This window comes from Nematolebias whitei, chromosome 12 (assembly GCF_014905685.2).
Source record: "Nematolebias whitei isolate Nwh7 chromosome 12, NemWhi1, whole genome shotgun sequence".
Classification (NCBI taxonomy): Eukaryota; Metazoa; Chordata; class Actinopteri; order Cyprinodontiformes; family Rivulidae; genus Nematolebias; species Nematolebias whitei.
This window is the reverse complement of record NC_056509.1, coordinates 42,746,121-42,762,552: the sequence shown is the minus strand read 5'-3', so window position 1 is coordinate 42,762,552 and position 16,432 is coordinate 42,746,121.

Genomic DNA, 16,432 nt, shown 5'->3' with positions numbered 1-16,432 from the left:
GAACTGCAAACTGAGCTCGACTGACAGCAGTCAGTCATGTTTATGAAGCTTTATTGCATTTTTTTCTTTTATATTTTATTTTATTTATATATATATAAACTAGTATTTACTACTTTTACTACTAGTCCTACTTCATGGTTTTTCACTTATCGCGAGGCTTCAGGGTACGGATGCCCGGCGATAAACAAGGGACTACTGTAACTCCCTTTTTGGTTGGTGGCTTTTATGCTCTGTGTTTTGTGGTTATATTTAGTTTTTTTAATTGTATATGAGCGGTCCTCTGTGCTACTTCTCATTTAGTCAGTCCTGCCACGCCCACTCTCGCCTGTTCCAGTTTTCATCCAGCTCAGGTGTCTCCATTTCCTCGTCTGCCCTGGTCCATAGATTTTGTCTGTTCTCTCTAATTCATCAGTGGAGCGTTATGTGTCCTCACACCATGCCTGTTTGTTCTCCATGTTCTCGTTTGTGATCACACAGGTTTAAGAACAACCTTTGGTGCAGTGCACTAATGTTTTTTATGCTCAGTGTGTTGCTCCACAGGTGAGCAGAACCTCCCTCATCCAGAAGAACTGCAAACTGAGCTCGACTGACAGCAGTCAGTCATTTTTATGAAGCTTTATTGCATTTGTCACAAGGGCTAATTGCTACATTACAGAATGTTCTTTCCTTCAAAGTAAATTATTCTCTTCAGCCTTGAAATGAGCTGCAACGTGTCTCGACCAAGATGGTGACTAAAGTTACATTTCTCGCATCATATATTTTCTTTCTGTTTCTCTCATTTCTAAAGAAAAAGTTTCTCTGAAATTCTTCATAAATGGTGAAACGATGATGCCGATATGAGTTCCAACCCTTTATATTAGACTGTAACACACAATACAGAGTCAAACTGTGAATCTCTGTGGACTTGTGTGTTTACCTCAAACATAAGAGCGTTCTTCTCTGTTTGGACAGCTTGAATTAAAAATATCACCGCGCTGACAGACAGAGGCCTGTGTTTTTATTGTCAGTAAAAGTATCGGTTGACTGATGGGAGGTTGCGGCTGTGTGTCTGCCGCCGTCTGTCTGGGATGTCTGGCTGGATCGGGCTTGTCAAAGCAGCGCTAGAAGGTTTCCCACAACTGACAGACGTGTTAACACCGGCTCGGCCTTCGAAAACCCAGCCGCGTCACCCCTGGCACGCCGCTGTCAGCCTCCCCCTGACAAGCTCTGCAAATCATCAGTCTCTCAGGCAGCTCGTAAACGGTTTTGTCGTTAGACGTAAATTAACCAGATTTCATAATCACTCGTTTTCCCATTGTCAACAGAACACAAAACACTGGATTTGTTTTGTTTGATTTAATCACACTGTTTCATCTAATCATAATCCAATTTTATCTGAAGAGCACTAATCAAACGCGTCCAAACCAAACTGAAGGCTGTTCGTTATGCTTTCATTATGAAAAACAACCCAAGTCCAGTAAGTCAGAATAAACAGGAGCAGAGCACAGTGGCCTTATTGATGAAAGATGATGAGATTATTGGGGATTTGAAACAAAAGCAGAAGTGTCTACATGTTGTGTGGAAGAATACCAATGATGTCTGCCGAGCTCGTCATCTTTTATTCCTCTCCTCCTGAGCTGCTTTTATATTCCTGCCCTGTCGATGTCAGAGCTGTTTACTGTCCCGGCTGTGAGCCGAGTTAAAACAACAAGATGGCAGCGAGTCCTTTATGGAAATATTCCATATGTGTACCAAGTATAATGTGACAGCCGTTATTTATCATCACCCACTCAAGGATGACATTCAGACACACTTAATGCTTGTAACCCAGTCAATATCTCAAACATTAAGATATAATTTGATGTGGTAGTAGCTGAGACTCATCCAAAACACATATTCTAAGCACATCCATCCATTATCTTGCATTTATTCTGAAGTCGGGTCTCGGGGGTAGTAGCATGAGCAGGAAGGTCCAGACATCTCTTTCCACAATCACCTCTTCTGGGAGAACTCCAAGGTGTTCCCTGGCCAACCAAGAGGTGTAGTCTCTCCAGCGTGTCCTGGGTTTTCCCTGGGATCTCCTTGCAGCCGGACATGCTCGAATCACCTCCGTGGGCAGGCGCCTAGGTAGCATCCTTACCAGTTCCCTAAACCACCTCAACTAGCTCCTCTCAACATGGAGGAGCAGCATTTCTACTCTGAGTCTCTCCTGCTAATTGAATTTCTCACCCTATCTGTAAGGGAGAGTCCAGCTACCCTGCAGAAGAAACTCATTTCAACTGCCTGTATCCACAATCTCATTCTTTCAGTCACTACCCAGAGCTCATCACTATAGGTGAGGGTAGGAACGTAGACCGACCAGTAAAGAGAGCTTCGCCTTACAGCTCAGCTCTCTCTTCACCACAATGGACCGGTACAGAGTCCACCATACTGCAGATGCTGCACCAATCCGTCTGTCAATCTCGCTCCATTCTTCCCTCACTCGTGAACAAAACCTGAGATACTTGAACTCCTCCACTTGTGGCAGAACCTCACCCTCGACCTAAAGAGAGCAATCCACCCTTTTCCAAATGAAGACCATGGCCTCAGATTTGGAGGTGCTAGTTCTTGTCCCAGCCGCTTCACACTTGGCTGTGAATCGTTGTAATGGGAGCTGAAGATCACAGCACAATGACGTCAACAGGACCACATCATCTGCAAAGAGCAGAGATGGAATCCTGAGGCCACAGAACCGGAAACCCTCTGCCCCCTGAGTGCACCGAGAAACTCTGTCCATAAAAGATATGAACAGAATTGGTGACAACAGGCAGCCCTGGTGGCGTCCAACTCCCACCCTGAAGGAGTCCCACTTACCACCAGCAACGCGAACCAAACTCACTCACCGCTTGTCTAAACACAAGCAGAGCGTTTCATCAGGTATTGCCTGTAACTATTTGAAATCTGTTCTGTCTTTCAGGAAAAAATGGACAGATTTTATTAAAACCTTCACAAAGTAATCATTGGACATGAATCTACATCTGATTCATTTTTGGAGTCGATCAAATTCAAGATGACGACCACAATCGTGGCAAAGATGGTAATGGCTACATCTCAGTCTGTCTTATAGATGTTGTGTCACAGTTTGGGGACTTCTTGGTGGTCTTGTTATCGAAGATAGACGTATTGTGGTTTAGTGTCTGTACGTCTGTTAATAAACTTTCTCTTGTCACTTGAAAAATTACATATAGGGTTTGGAGACAAAAAAAAATCCTAACACACTCTTAATCTTTGGTTGAAGGTCAACAATGTGATAATGAAAAAATATCTTGCACACTAGCACATACTGACACCAACATTAAGCAGGGGAGGGGGACGCAAGGACGGTGAGCAGTCCAGAGGCAACACACAGAGGCACTGATGGACGTATAATGGGCCGTATGTGGTACTCTTGTATTTTGTTCCTGTTTTCATTCTGTGTACTCTGTTTTTCCGTGTGTTTCAGTGCCAGTGTTTTCTGTTCCTACTGTTGTTAGGTGTTCTGTTACCTGTTCAGTCTGTCTGTCTGATTTTCCTGTTCACTGGATTAATGTGGTTGTAGCCGAGAGTCTTTCACAGCACGTATTCTGACCACAATGTTTTGTAAAATGCGTATACAGTTGTCATAACGCGGGGAACCCAGAGTGGTACAAAACTAGACAAGACAAGATCCAATTAGAAAAAGGAAAGAGTGTTTATTATTTACAGTGAACTATTTACAGGTGTTCATCTCTTGGGGATCCTGAGGAAGAGAGTTGGATCAGTAAGGTCCACTTGCAGGGTAAGACAGAGTTGAAGATTTTTTGTCTTTTCTTACAGGTGGAGGCGCAGGTGTTGGCGTGGATGTGATCCAACAGAAAACCCCTGAGATGAGAGGCCAGGCAGGACAGGCGAGACAGGGTGGACAGGCGTATGGCTGGAAGACGAGGCACGGAGGACAAGAACCAGAGTCATGGGATTATCAGGGCCAAGCAGGAACCAAGGAGACAGGATGACTGCGGGAACAAGAACAAAAGTTAAGTACTTCTCGTTTGTTAGTCAATATACAGGGCACAAGCATAAATACCAGAATAGGTACAATGCTCCAGCGATGAGTCACACTGGACTGCAGCCTTAAATAGTAGAAGGACCTCATCAGGTGGATGGCCAGCAGCTGGTGGCAATAAGCGGCCATCTTGGAGGCAGAGCTGCAGACAGTGGACTCTCACAACAGTAATGTTATTTTCAAGATTTGAGCAAAATGGCATCGTCATTTCTTAACATCCATCCATTATCTTTACCTGCTTATTCCATTTTGGGTCACGGGGGTCGCCGGTGCCCATGTCCAGCAATCACTGTGTGAGGGGCGGGGTACACCCTGGATGGGTCGCAAGTCTATCACAGGGACCATTTCTCAACATAAGATGAATTTAATGTAAACTCTGGCATGAAAGGCGGCAGGTGATGTGTATTCCTTCAAAGAATGCTCATCGTTAATGAAAGCTTTGTTTCTATAATTGAATATTGAAAATGTAAATTTCTTTTATGCTATAAAAAACATTTACAGTCATATACTGTAGGAATTGTTTGGTATAACAAAAGGTGTTAAACGCGATAGTTTCTCAGTATGTACCTGGCCCACAATAATGGAGCCATTTTCATCATTTTCATCTTTTATTTTTCTAAATTTAACTCACTTTATCCTAAACCTGTCAACATTAAACTTCATTGTGTGTGTGTGTGTGTGATGGTGTGTGTGTGTGTGTGTGTGTGATGGTGTGTGTGTGTGTGTGTGTGTGTGTGTGTGTTTATAGGAAATGATGAATCATGTCAAAGAAAATACACAAACCTGAAGCAATGTTCTGAATGTTTTTCTGTGTTTTGATGCGTCATCAGAAACACGCGCAGAAAATTAAGTCATAGCGCCACATAATTTTCCATTTTAATAATTTTGCATCATCCTCATTGTTGGTTTAATAATCAATGACCAGATAGACAAAGAAAAAAGACACGAGAGAGATGAGAAAAAAAGGGACGAGAAGAAAGACGGCGCAGACTTTTAACTTTTAATTCTGGTAGAAGAAGCTGGTTAACCCTTAAGTGTTTCGCCCCGAGGACATCCATGAAAACTTAATCAACCCCACCTGGGATGGGCACCAACAAAACAATGTGTGTGTGTGAACGGTTCGTGCACGGGGAGCCTGTGAGCGGAGGTCAGTGAGGGATGCTAGTCTATGTCTTATTAATGAGCGGCTGGCCGAGGTGGGCGGAGCTTGTGGTTTAGTGGCAGCATCACAGAAGAAGAAGGAGTGTGGATCAGGAGATGAAGGCCTCCTGATGACCATATGCACCCGTTCAGATCGGTTATATGCCCAAAGGCATGAGGGTTTTCATCTGAATATGCCAACTTTGTACTGCATGCAAACCTGCTGCAGTTGCTTCGGGTCAGTGTGGTTTGTTCAGTGCACGTGTGTGTGTGTGTTCATAAAATAATGTGAGTCTTCCTGCAGAAATCAATACGTCCAGTGTCTGATGGTCTTCTGCTCATAGTCATTGATCACGTAGCACCTTCTGCATTCGGTATGGTAATGTATTGAAGCTAATGAGAACACACACACACAGCTCAACCCACCTGAGAGGTAATTTATTTCTTTTTCTAACAGGCACCAAAAAAAAACAAAACATTTCTTTATTATGCAGAAATATATTATTCATCTTTTCAATTAGCTGCTATTCTCCTCAGCGCATGTAAAGAATCGATGTGGCTGCTGGATATGGTATTCACAGTTCATCGTCTGACACACACACACAGAGAGGTCAGTCAGTATGTGATCAGAAATCAAAATGGACGCCGCAGCCTAAAGGCCAGCAGCAACAATAAACATCCTTATACACGTGCTGCACGTGCACAAAGACTCACACCTCCAGGTTAAACACAATCAACAGAAAGAGAGGAATACTCTGTGCAGAGAGCAAATGTGTTCCCGGGTTTGATAAAGTTTTGGTTTACCGGTAGTTTGATGGTGTGACGGGTTTAACGCTAACTAGGGGTTGAACGACTACATAATTTTTAAACTCGACATTAACACAATAAAACTCGAATAGAACTCGAGTACTTGATGACATAATAGGATCTAAAGATACAAAAATAAATAAATAAATAAAACTGCAAAAAAAGGTTATTATTTACAAAAAAAGACCAACAAAACATTGGGAGCATATATTATGCTCCTACCATTTATCATACTGCAAATAAGTCACAGGAAAAACTAAACTATTAGTTATTATTGTTAAGCTGCAAAACTGAAACAAACATGCGGCACGTCAAAAAAGAAAATAAAAACAGTGTTGGGGGGGGGGGGGGGAACCACCCCCCACCACCGCCAACTGTGGTGAGCATTAGGTTTAGTTTTAGTGATTAAAGTGTTCATAGGTTTTTTTTATAGGTTTAGAGATAAATATTTTTTGCTTTTAGTTTGTGAAACAAGGTCAGAGGAAGCTAGTTCTGGTTCGGTCATTGGACCTGATGTTACACCATATTCTGTGACCTGCAACAGTGCATGCAACACCGCCCCCTATACGGTCACAATATACGGTGGTCACAGAATATGGTGTAACACCGGTTCGCAACGAGCTCCAAACAGTCAGGAAGTTGATTAATTTTCTGTTTTCTTACAGTAGTTGAACTGGAAGATTCATCTTTAGTGAAATATTTTCACACAATTGATGCATTTCTACCTGTTTGCCAAGACTGGGCCTGCTCCGCTCCATTTGTCTGCTTGGAGGAATCCATTTTGTAACCCGCGCCCGGTGCAGATCACGCGACGCAATGACGTAACGGTGGTGTAATGACGTCACCACAAATACTCGACGTGAAATTAAAAAACTCGATAGATGTCCTAGGAATCGATGTGTAGATTACTCGAGTGATCTGTTAAAGCCCTAACGCTAACGCTAACACACAGCTCGCCTATTTTTCCACACAGGTAGTTCCTTCAAGCGCAAGTCTTCTACCAGAGCCTGACAGTTTGAGGGTTTTGTGCAGTATCTTAGTTCGTCTGCGCTCTTCTGCAGAGAAATCTTCTGAGTTTTACTTGCTGAAGCAGCTCTCCCAGTTTAGAGGTTTTGGCACCGAGTGACCAGATGATCACTGGCGCCACAAGAGTATTGACCTTCAACAACTCCTGTATTTTGTGGTTTCTCCCTCGGTGTTTCTTGTGTACCTTCTTCCTCTTCCTAACGTGAGGGGAGATCTGTGAGCAACAAGGGAAGACAAGGTCAGAGAAACAGTTCTGGTATGATTAACGTACAATCCTACTGATAAATAGGTACTAGGGGTGCAACAATACATTGATTTACATCGACAAATCAATTAAATGATTAATGATTCAATTATATCGTGACCAAACTAAAACATCGATTCATATCGTCACCTTTAAAATACGCTTTTATTTTGAAATACCCAAGACACGTCTGTGTCACCATTTCCGTGTGCGGCTGCGCTCTGCGGCCGCCTCAGCAACATGGCAGACAAGGCAGAAAACACATATAATGAAATCCACTCTCCTGCTGGATTTAAATCAACACTGTGGAAATATTTCAGATTCCAACAGAAGGACGGCTCAACACACAGAACTCATGTCGTATACAACAGGTGCCAGTGCGAGTTAAAACACTCAGGAAACAACAAATTTGTCCGTTCACCTGAAGAAGAAACACGGCATTGATAGTCATGTCATGTAAGCTCAATATCTATTTTTGTTTCTTTATAACTGAAAGGTAATCAGGGCACTTTTAAGTTAAATGGTTTAAAAAATGCACTTAAACATGAAAAATGTGAGACTATACTGAACAGGTCATTTATTTTTATCTTTTCTTCATTAATTTAAAAACAAGTTTTTTTTATTTATTTAAATGTCTGGTGCCTGTAATAACAGAAATAAAATGGTTAAATCATTTTTGAATTGTTTTTGTAAATTTATTTATATGTAAATGAGATGGGCATTTGATATCGCAATATATCGATCGTAGACTTGTGAATCAAATAAAATCGAAAATCGTATCGTGACAGATTTTGTGATATTGAGAAAAATCGTATTGTCATATAAACAAATCAATATAATATCATGTTGTGGTAAAGCTGGTGATTTACACCCCTAATAGGTACCGTACAAGAATCCGGTAGGTAAAGAGGTGCCAACAGTCAGGTGAAGGTTAAAACTGTTAAATCAGAGTCTGTCAGAAAAACAGGCAGGGGCAGACAAAGAGCAGGAGTTCAGAAGGCATAAACAGGATTGTGATTATGACTAGACTTGACTTGGAAATGCTGAATTTTGTCTTCAGATGATCTGGCACCTGCGCTGTGGCTGGAAGGAGCTGCACAGGTGGAGATTATTAGACAGGCACAGGTGAGCCTGGTTAAGTGATGGGTAAGGAGTGCAGAGAAGGAAAACCAGTCATAGAAACAGTGAAGGCATGACATGGAAACAGTCCAGGAACATGAATCATGACATCATCGTTTCACATCTATCAGGAATTTCATCCACGTGACCAGAGTGGATCCTCTGTGAGTCAGACTAAAGACCCTAACGATCCCCTAATCTGAGGATTGATAGGACAATCTGCATATGTATCTATACCTCAGCTTTATAACCCGAACCCCACACTCGCTGTTCTTTGAATTGAGAAAGATCCTCAGATGAGAAGCGAAACATCTTCTGTTACAAGTCAAGTCCAGTTGTTTTTGTCTTGAATTTTTTTTTTTTTTTTTTAATATGACATCATCGTTGTTACTGGGCTCTCATTCAGCTCTACAACTCCGAACGCCAACTTATCAAAAGCAAACTATCGATGCTCCGTGTTGTTGCCGCTCCTGGTTTGAGCTGTTAATTATTACGATAAGCTACGTCTGCTGGCGTCTCCTGTCAAGTAAGAGTGCTGTTGTTTCTTACAGGTAAAGACATGAAACAGCCAAAAGCTGTGAACTTGAAACGTTACAGAGAGCGATAATAAGTTACAGAAACTTTCTATATGCTGCACGGGTGATAAGTTCGGAGCCAGCAGAGACCAGTCCTAGTTTTTCTGTTTACACAGTGAGAGGCTCAGCAGATGAAGATGTATGACCTGAACAAAACCACTAAAAAAAATCTAAATTAAAAAAATTAATCACCTGCCAACATTTTTTTATATAATACCAGGACGATCTACAAAACTTTCACCTTCAGTAAACAAGGTTATTTTTTAAACCTCCTCCCTCCTGTGGCTTTTTAACTGACAACTTTAAAGCCAAAAGAAGTTGCTCATCAAAGTCGCACACACACACGACAGGCTGACACTGACCCGCGTGTCAGCGTGGAACAGACGTCAGCCTCTGCACTTTTGGGATAAAATCTTGACAAAACAGAGCCAGAGGTCACATCTCTATTCGTGTTCTTCATCAAAAGTGGAGCTCTCATCTATTTAATACTGTGCATTGCTCAGAGCCACCTATCATCAGACCAGATCATGTTGAAGAGATAAAGAAAGGGAGGTAAAGAGTGACAGACAAAGAGAAAGCAACTGCAGATGATAGAGTTAAGAGACAAAGTGTGTGTGTGCACATGCATGATAGTAAGTGAGCTTCAGATAAAGACATTGGTCCATTTTCTGTCCCTCCTCTGAGGGGATAATTATCTTTTGCATATTCATATATGCAAACGCAACATGAATAATTTCCCCCTCCACCTTCCTCTCCCACTCTCCAAAGGTTAGCTCATTAATTACAGCCCAACAATTAGCAGGAAGTATTTTTATAATTAATTATCTGCTGCTTCTTTTGTGCCAGCGTTTGAGCATAACTCACAGCAGGGTCAGAGCGTCTCTGCATGCTGACACTGTACCGTATTTTCCACCGTACACGTCGCACCGCCCTATAAGTCGCATCAATCCAAATACAGTATGTTTAATAAAGTGGAAAAATCTATAAATATGTCGCTTCACCGTATAAGTCGCATCTATTATGCGTCACCGCTGCCAATCCGGAAATGTGTGCCAACAATCGATTGGCTGCCAAATGGCGGCTGCGGGAGCATGCATGGGAGGATTTTAACAAGAATTTAACAAGATTAACACTTTAAAAACTATTATTTGTTTGCTCAAAATTATAGCAAAGGTGTGTCTCAGTTTAACTTTTCCTTAATAAATGCACTTTGACGGTCAAATCAGCTGTATTTTCAAACGCCGATACACGGAAACATAAACGCGCTGAGGGCGACTCGGTGTGCATTTCTTCAAAATTTAACAAGATAAGCACCTAAAACAATTATTTGTTTGCTCAACATTATAGCAAAGGTTGAACTTTTACTTGATAAATGCACTTCAGTGGTAAAATTAGCTGCATTTCTCCAGGGCGGCGCAGCAAAATGAAGCTGATTTGAGTTGATCCAGCTGGACAAAAGGTGGAAGACTATGGCAAGCTGATTGTGCCATTAATAGCCCATTTTTACCTATTACATGACACAACGACATGGCTACTCGAGTGCCATCTAGTGGCTGAAAATGGTAGTGTTCAATATTTTCAGTCAGAATGAATGAAAACGGTCATATCTCAGCCAAAAATTGGTTTATAAATTTGGGGAAAACCCATAAATACGTCACTTCGGTGTACAAGTCACAGGGCAAATTGTGAAAAAAAACTCAACTTATAGGCTGAAAAATATGGTATGTGTTGTGCTGTGCAGTTTTTAAACAGTGTGTGAGGATGTGGAGTAAAACTCCTTCAGAATAGAAGGAGATTAGGATACGTGGCATCAAGGGGCGAAACCACACACGCTCGGAAATACAAGCAAATCAAATGCATGTCAGGACAAAAAACATGCAGCCACAGACCAAACATGCTCTCGCCCTCCCTTCCCCGGTACAAACACGCACCCACAGAGCGGTCTCGGTGTTGGTTGTTGCCTGTGGGCCTGTGGTCTTTGAACTGCCTCTCAGACTCCAGTCTGTTCAAATTCACTGTGAGAGATCCAGCTCTCTGGCTGCCTAAACTGCTCCAACTCAAACACGCTCAAAGAACGAAGAAGCAACATGCACAGGCAAAAACACATGCAAAGATGGCAACACACGGCAAATCTCAACTCCTTTGCTTCATCCTGCAGAAGTTCTTTGGAAATTTCCACCTCGTGTCAAACATCCAACAGTCTCACCTGAAACTTCGGATGGAAATAGTTACGGAGATCATTTGGCAGCTGTTACGTGTTAATCTCTGCTTGTTGGGCTATTTTTAAAGACGTGGTGTGTTTTATGAAAGACTGGCTGATGCTAACGGGTTGAAACTGACTTTAATCCTGAAAAACAAAGTTGTGTAGGAAAAAATATAGTTCAATAAGTTAATGTGGTTATTATTTAAAATCAAAGTCAAATATAAACTATAAATGAATATAAAATAAATAAGTCTGGTCGTTTTTGATGTTACGTTTTCTCAAATAGTTAGCGATAGTTAGCACCTTATTCAATTCAAAAATACTTTATTAACCCAAAAAGGGAAATTAAGTGTTGTCGTAGCTCATCAACCTGGTTTCATTCAAGAGTTGTTAGATGCTGATAGCTGTGGACAGGAAGGATCTCCTGCAGCCAATCCAAAGAATCTGGCCGCAGATATCAATCCATCTGCCCAGATCCAGCTTGCTGTCAGACCCGGCGGGCCTCTCGGTCCTTCTTGGCAGCAGGACAGCCTGAATGCCGGGCAGACTTCCTCCCCGAGCGATGGTCACTCCTCCCAGCAGTCTGCCGAGCTCCTCGTTGCCACAGACAGACAGCTGACAGTGCCGGAGGATGATCTCGGTCCTCTCATTGTCATGAGCCGAGTTTCCCACCAGCTCCAGGATCTCAGTGGTCAGGTACTCGAGCGCCGCCGCCAGGTTGACGGGAATTCGTCCACGGCACCTCCTTTTCAACTCATTTGGGATTTGGGGCTGTAGTTGAGGTATTTGGGCTTTTGGGATGTTAATCAGCTGCCCCTGGTTGTTGAGAAAAAAAAAAAAAAACATTGTTGCCATGGTTACGCATCATAACAAATGCCCAAAGGTGAAAAGGCTTCAGTAAAAATCCTTCCAGATGCACAGCATCTGATACAAGAGGAAATAATCATCCGAAAAAAGCGATTTACATCCAGAAAAAAAGAGGAATAAAAGTTTTCAAAAGCAATAAATCAGAATTAAAGTAACAGAGCTGCTCCAACGTGCAGCCACCCCAAACTATCAGCATTGATGTCAGTCATAGAGCAAGGGGTATGAAGAACAAGAGCTGTTTGGTTTATAAAAAAAAAAAAAACTTTTTCAGGCTTTTAGAATAAATTTTAGTTATTTTAAAAGTCACACATCAGTTCAAAGATCAGGATCTGATATGAACCCCCCCCCCATTAGCTATACTGTTGCATGACAGCATTTGCTCAGTTTGTCATTGTTTTTTACAAATGAACGTCAGTGAATCGGGCCAGCTGAATCAAAATCACAGTCTCTCCTGCAGATATACAGAATGTGACGGGCTGTGCTGTTCAAGGTAGGATGCCGTGGTAATTGTTTTTTGGGGGGGCTGCTCCTACTTCAGGGGTCGCCACAGCGGACTAACACGCACGTAGACTTGGCGATTGTTTTTACGCCAGATGTTCTTCCTGACGCAAAAGCAGACCACCGAGCTACCACAGCTCTCTGTGTGGAGCAGAGAGCTGCTATCTAAGGCGCCCGGTGGAGCAGATGGTGGGCATTAAGGGCCTTGCTCAAGGGCCCAGAGTGGGGCAAATGAGGGTGGAGGCAGGTGTGGTAAGTGTTGTTTATTTCATGAATGCAAAAGGCCTAATTTATTTCTTAAATACATCATTAAATGTATCAATTTGTATCTACTGTTTATCTATCTGGCCCCTTTCTAGCCCATCGGGTTACTCAAAGTTCTATACAACAAAATCTTTGCCCTCGTTTATAGATTTCATTGATTTGACATTAATAGAATTCAAAATCTTACTTTACGACCAATAGCTCCATCTTATATTACAGATATTATTGTTCCATATTTTCCTAACCGCAGCACGGTGGCGCAACTGGTAGAGCTGCTGCCTCTCAGCGAGCAGGTCCCTGGTTCAAACCCTGGTCCAGGGGCCTTTCTGGGTGGAGTTTGCATGTTCTCTCCGTGCATGCGTGGGTTTTCTCTGGGTACTCCGGTTTCCTCCCACAGACCAAAAACATGCATGTTAGGCTGATTGGTAACTCTAAATTGTCCCTAGGTGTGAGTGAGAGAGTGAATGGTTGTTTGTCTCTATGTGGCCCTGCGATGGACTTGCGACCCATCCAGGGTGTACCCCGCCCCTCGCACAGTGATTGCTGGACATGGGCACCAGCGACCCCCGTGACCCAAAATGGAACAAACGGGTAAAGATAATGGATGGATGGATTTTCCTAACCGAGCACTTCGCTTCTCAGACTGCATGTTTACTTGTGGTTCCTAGAGTTTCCTAAAGCAGAATGGGAGGCAGCTATTTCAATTATCAGGCTCCTCTCTTGTGGAACCAACTTCCAGTTTCTGTCCATGAGACTGAAACCTTGTCTACTTTTAAGATTAAGACTTTCCTTTTTGATAAATCCTACAGTTAGGGTTGGACTGGGTTTCCTGAGCTAACCCTTAGCTATGCAGCTTGAACTATTGAAGGACAAACTGACCACATCTTTTCACTCTGCTGCTGTTTTTACTTGATCTATTCTACCTGTTTATATGTTAACATGTTTTTTGTCTTTCCTCCTAAAGTTCACCTGGACCTGTCCTTCTGTGTTCGTTTCCACTTCCTGTCCTCTCAAACCCAGCCGGTTGAAGCAGACGGCCACTCGTCCTGAGCCTGGTTCTGCTGGAGGTTTCTTCCAGTTAAAGAGAGTTTTTCCTTTCCACTGTCTCCTTTGTGCTTGCTCAGGATGGGAGACTGTGACGAAGTGAAGATTCAACACAATCTGCTGCTTCCTTAGATAGAGCACTTTTATTAGTTGTCATTTTTATGTACGTGAATGTTTCTGTTCAGTGCCCTGACACAACTTCTGTCGTGGAGCTATATAAATGAACTGAAATCAATTTATCCATCTTCACACATTTAAACAGAACCCTATCTCCTATAGACTCTAAGAGCTTTAGATCGCATTCTTACACCAAAGCGACACATTGGAGGCAATGAAGAGTTCGGCCACCACAGGTTAAAACTGTAAAAACAAAAAAGAACTTGTTTCTCTTCTGCAGACCACATGAAGATGCATTAAAGCTTTTACTCGGTGTGTCAGCAGATACTTAGAGGGATGAAAGCTGCAGCTTTGCTCCAAGACTTTAATGCAAAGTGAACATTACAAAAGACAATGTTACCTGATTCTTTTGGTCAACATACCAAAGGCTATAATACCTCGCTGTCGCTGTGTTGTACTCCAGATCATTTCTTCTTCTTTTTTTTTTTGCATGAATGCTTGGCACCTTCTCACTTTGATCCAGCCTGCTTCCTCTCGTTGTGAAATGAGACCTGATGCGAGCGCGTTGTTGTACGCCGTGTCTGCGTCTGAGCTTTAAAGAACTGAGAAACCTGTCCTGTTCGCTTTCTCCTTAAATCTAATTTACCAGCTCTGCCTCTCATGTCGGTGACACTCTTACACCGCAGCAAAGGAGCGGCTGACTTCTGCAGGCAGGAGGGCTCGTGCATGTGATGCGTTTGTGCTTTCCAGAGAGAGACGGAGACGGCGCGTGGGCGTTTGAAGACTGAGAGGAAACATTCTCCTGCTCTCGCCTCCCATTAAACATATTTGTACATTTCATCCGCAATAAAAAACAGCAAATCAGTCTCATCCAGCTCTCTTCATAAGGCCCTTTGAAGTCTTCTTAGCAAATGACCTCCCACTTTCCCCATCATCTGCAACCCCCCACGCTTTAAAAAATATAAGTCTAGTGCAATATTTATCCCACTTCACTTTTTTTGTTGTTTTTCCTCTTTTAAAAAAAAGGAAAACCCTTGAAATTTTCATCAGAAACATTTTAATCAGACGCTCCTCAGGTCAGCTAATGAGCAGGAATGGAGCCCTTGCCGGGCGGTTCTCTTCAAAGAACGTGCTCATTAGTGCTAGCAGCTCTGATTATTATACTTTCACATGTTCCACACACACACACCGACTCTACCACTTTTTTTTTATGCTTTTGCGCACAGATAGAGGTGTCGTTTGCCCAGTTAGCATGATTAGCATCATTAGCAGCCAAGGTCAGCGTTTGATGCAGAGATAGACGAACGACCTCCTCCTTCCTTCAACCGGCCTTTTTAAGCGTCTCCGGGCTGCAGAGTTACATCCCTGCAATTAGACCCGAGGAAAAGAAACTGAGACGCAAAAGAAGACGATGCAGAGGGATGTCAGGACATTGAAGAAAAGACGAACGGGGAACGCGCAGTAAGGTGAAAGTGGGGAAAAAACTTTTTGCACTTTCTGTCTTTGAGCTTTTCAGGTTTTAATCTGGCAGCATTTCCCCACGCCGCTCTGTGCAGCCGAAAAGATAAAATGGTTTGTGTGATTTTACTCCACTGAGAATTAATTAAAGAAGACAGAGGAAGAGAAAAGGTGCCACCACTTTCTGGATTATTCAGCGCTCAATTAGCCTTGAGAAAACCACGCTTGTCGTTGTTTGACTCTTTCTGGGCATTTTTCATGCTCGCTGACGGTCACTGGGCCATCAGTGAACAAATGATTTTAGTAAATTAACTAAATTATTAAACAACACAACATGATAATGCAACATGGAATCCATCGCAGGAACACTGGAGCCTTTTTGTGTGAAGTTTGCACATTCGTGGGGTCAGGGGGGATGCTCTGGTTTCCTTGGACCAAAAAAAAAAAAGTTTAATGTGATTTGCACGTGTTGTTGTACACAGTTTTGTATTTTAGGGTTTTGTAACAGATCCTGAACTCTGCATGGGTTAAAATCCTAAAAACAGTGACAAGTGGCCAGTATTCAGTCATTTAAGGAAGTTGCCTAAAACTGGGGGCCCCAGACCCCCAGGGGTCCACGAGCTGGTGCTTGGGGGTCCACCAAAAAAAATAAATATAAAGTTCTGATCATAAAATTAGAATATCATGAAAAAGTTGATTTATTTCAACAATTCCATTCAAAAAGTGAAGCTTGTATATTATATTCATTCATTACACACAGACTGACATATTTCAAATGTTTATTGCTTTTAATGTTGTTGATTATAACTGACAACTGATGAAAACCCCAAATTCAGTATCTCGGAAAATTACGGTAGAATATCACTTAAGACCAATTAAAAAAAAGAATTTTTAGAAATGTTGGCCAACTGAAAAGAATTAAAATGAAAAGTATGAGCATGTACAGCACTCAATAATTAGTTGGGGCTCCTTTTGCCTGGATTACTGCAGCAATGTGGTGTGGAGGTGATCAGTCTGTGGTGGTGATCAGT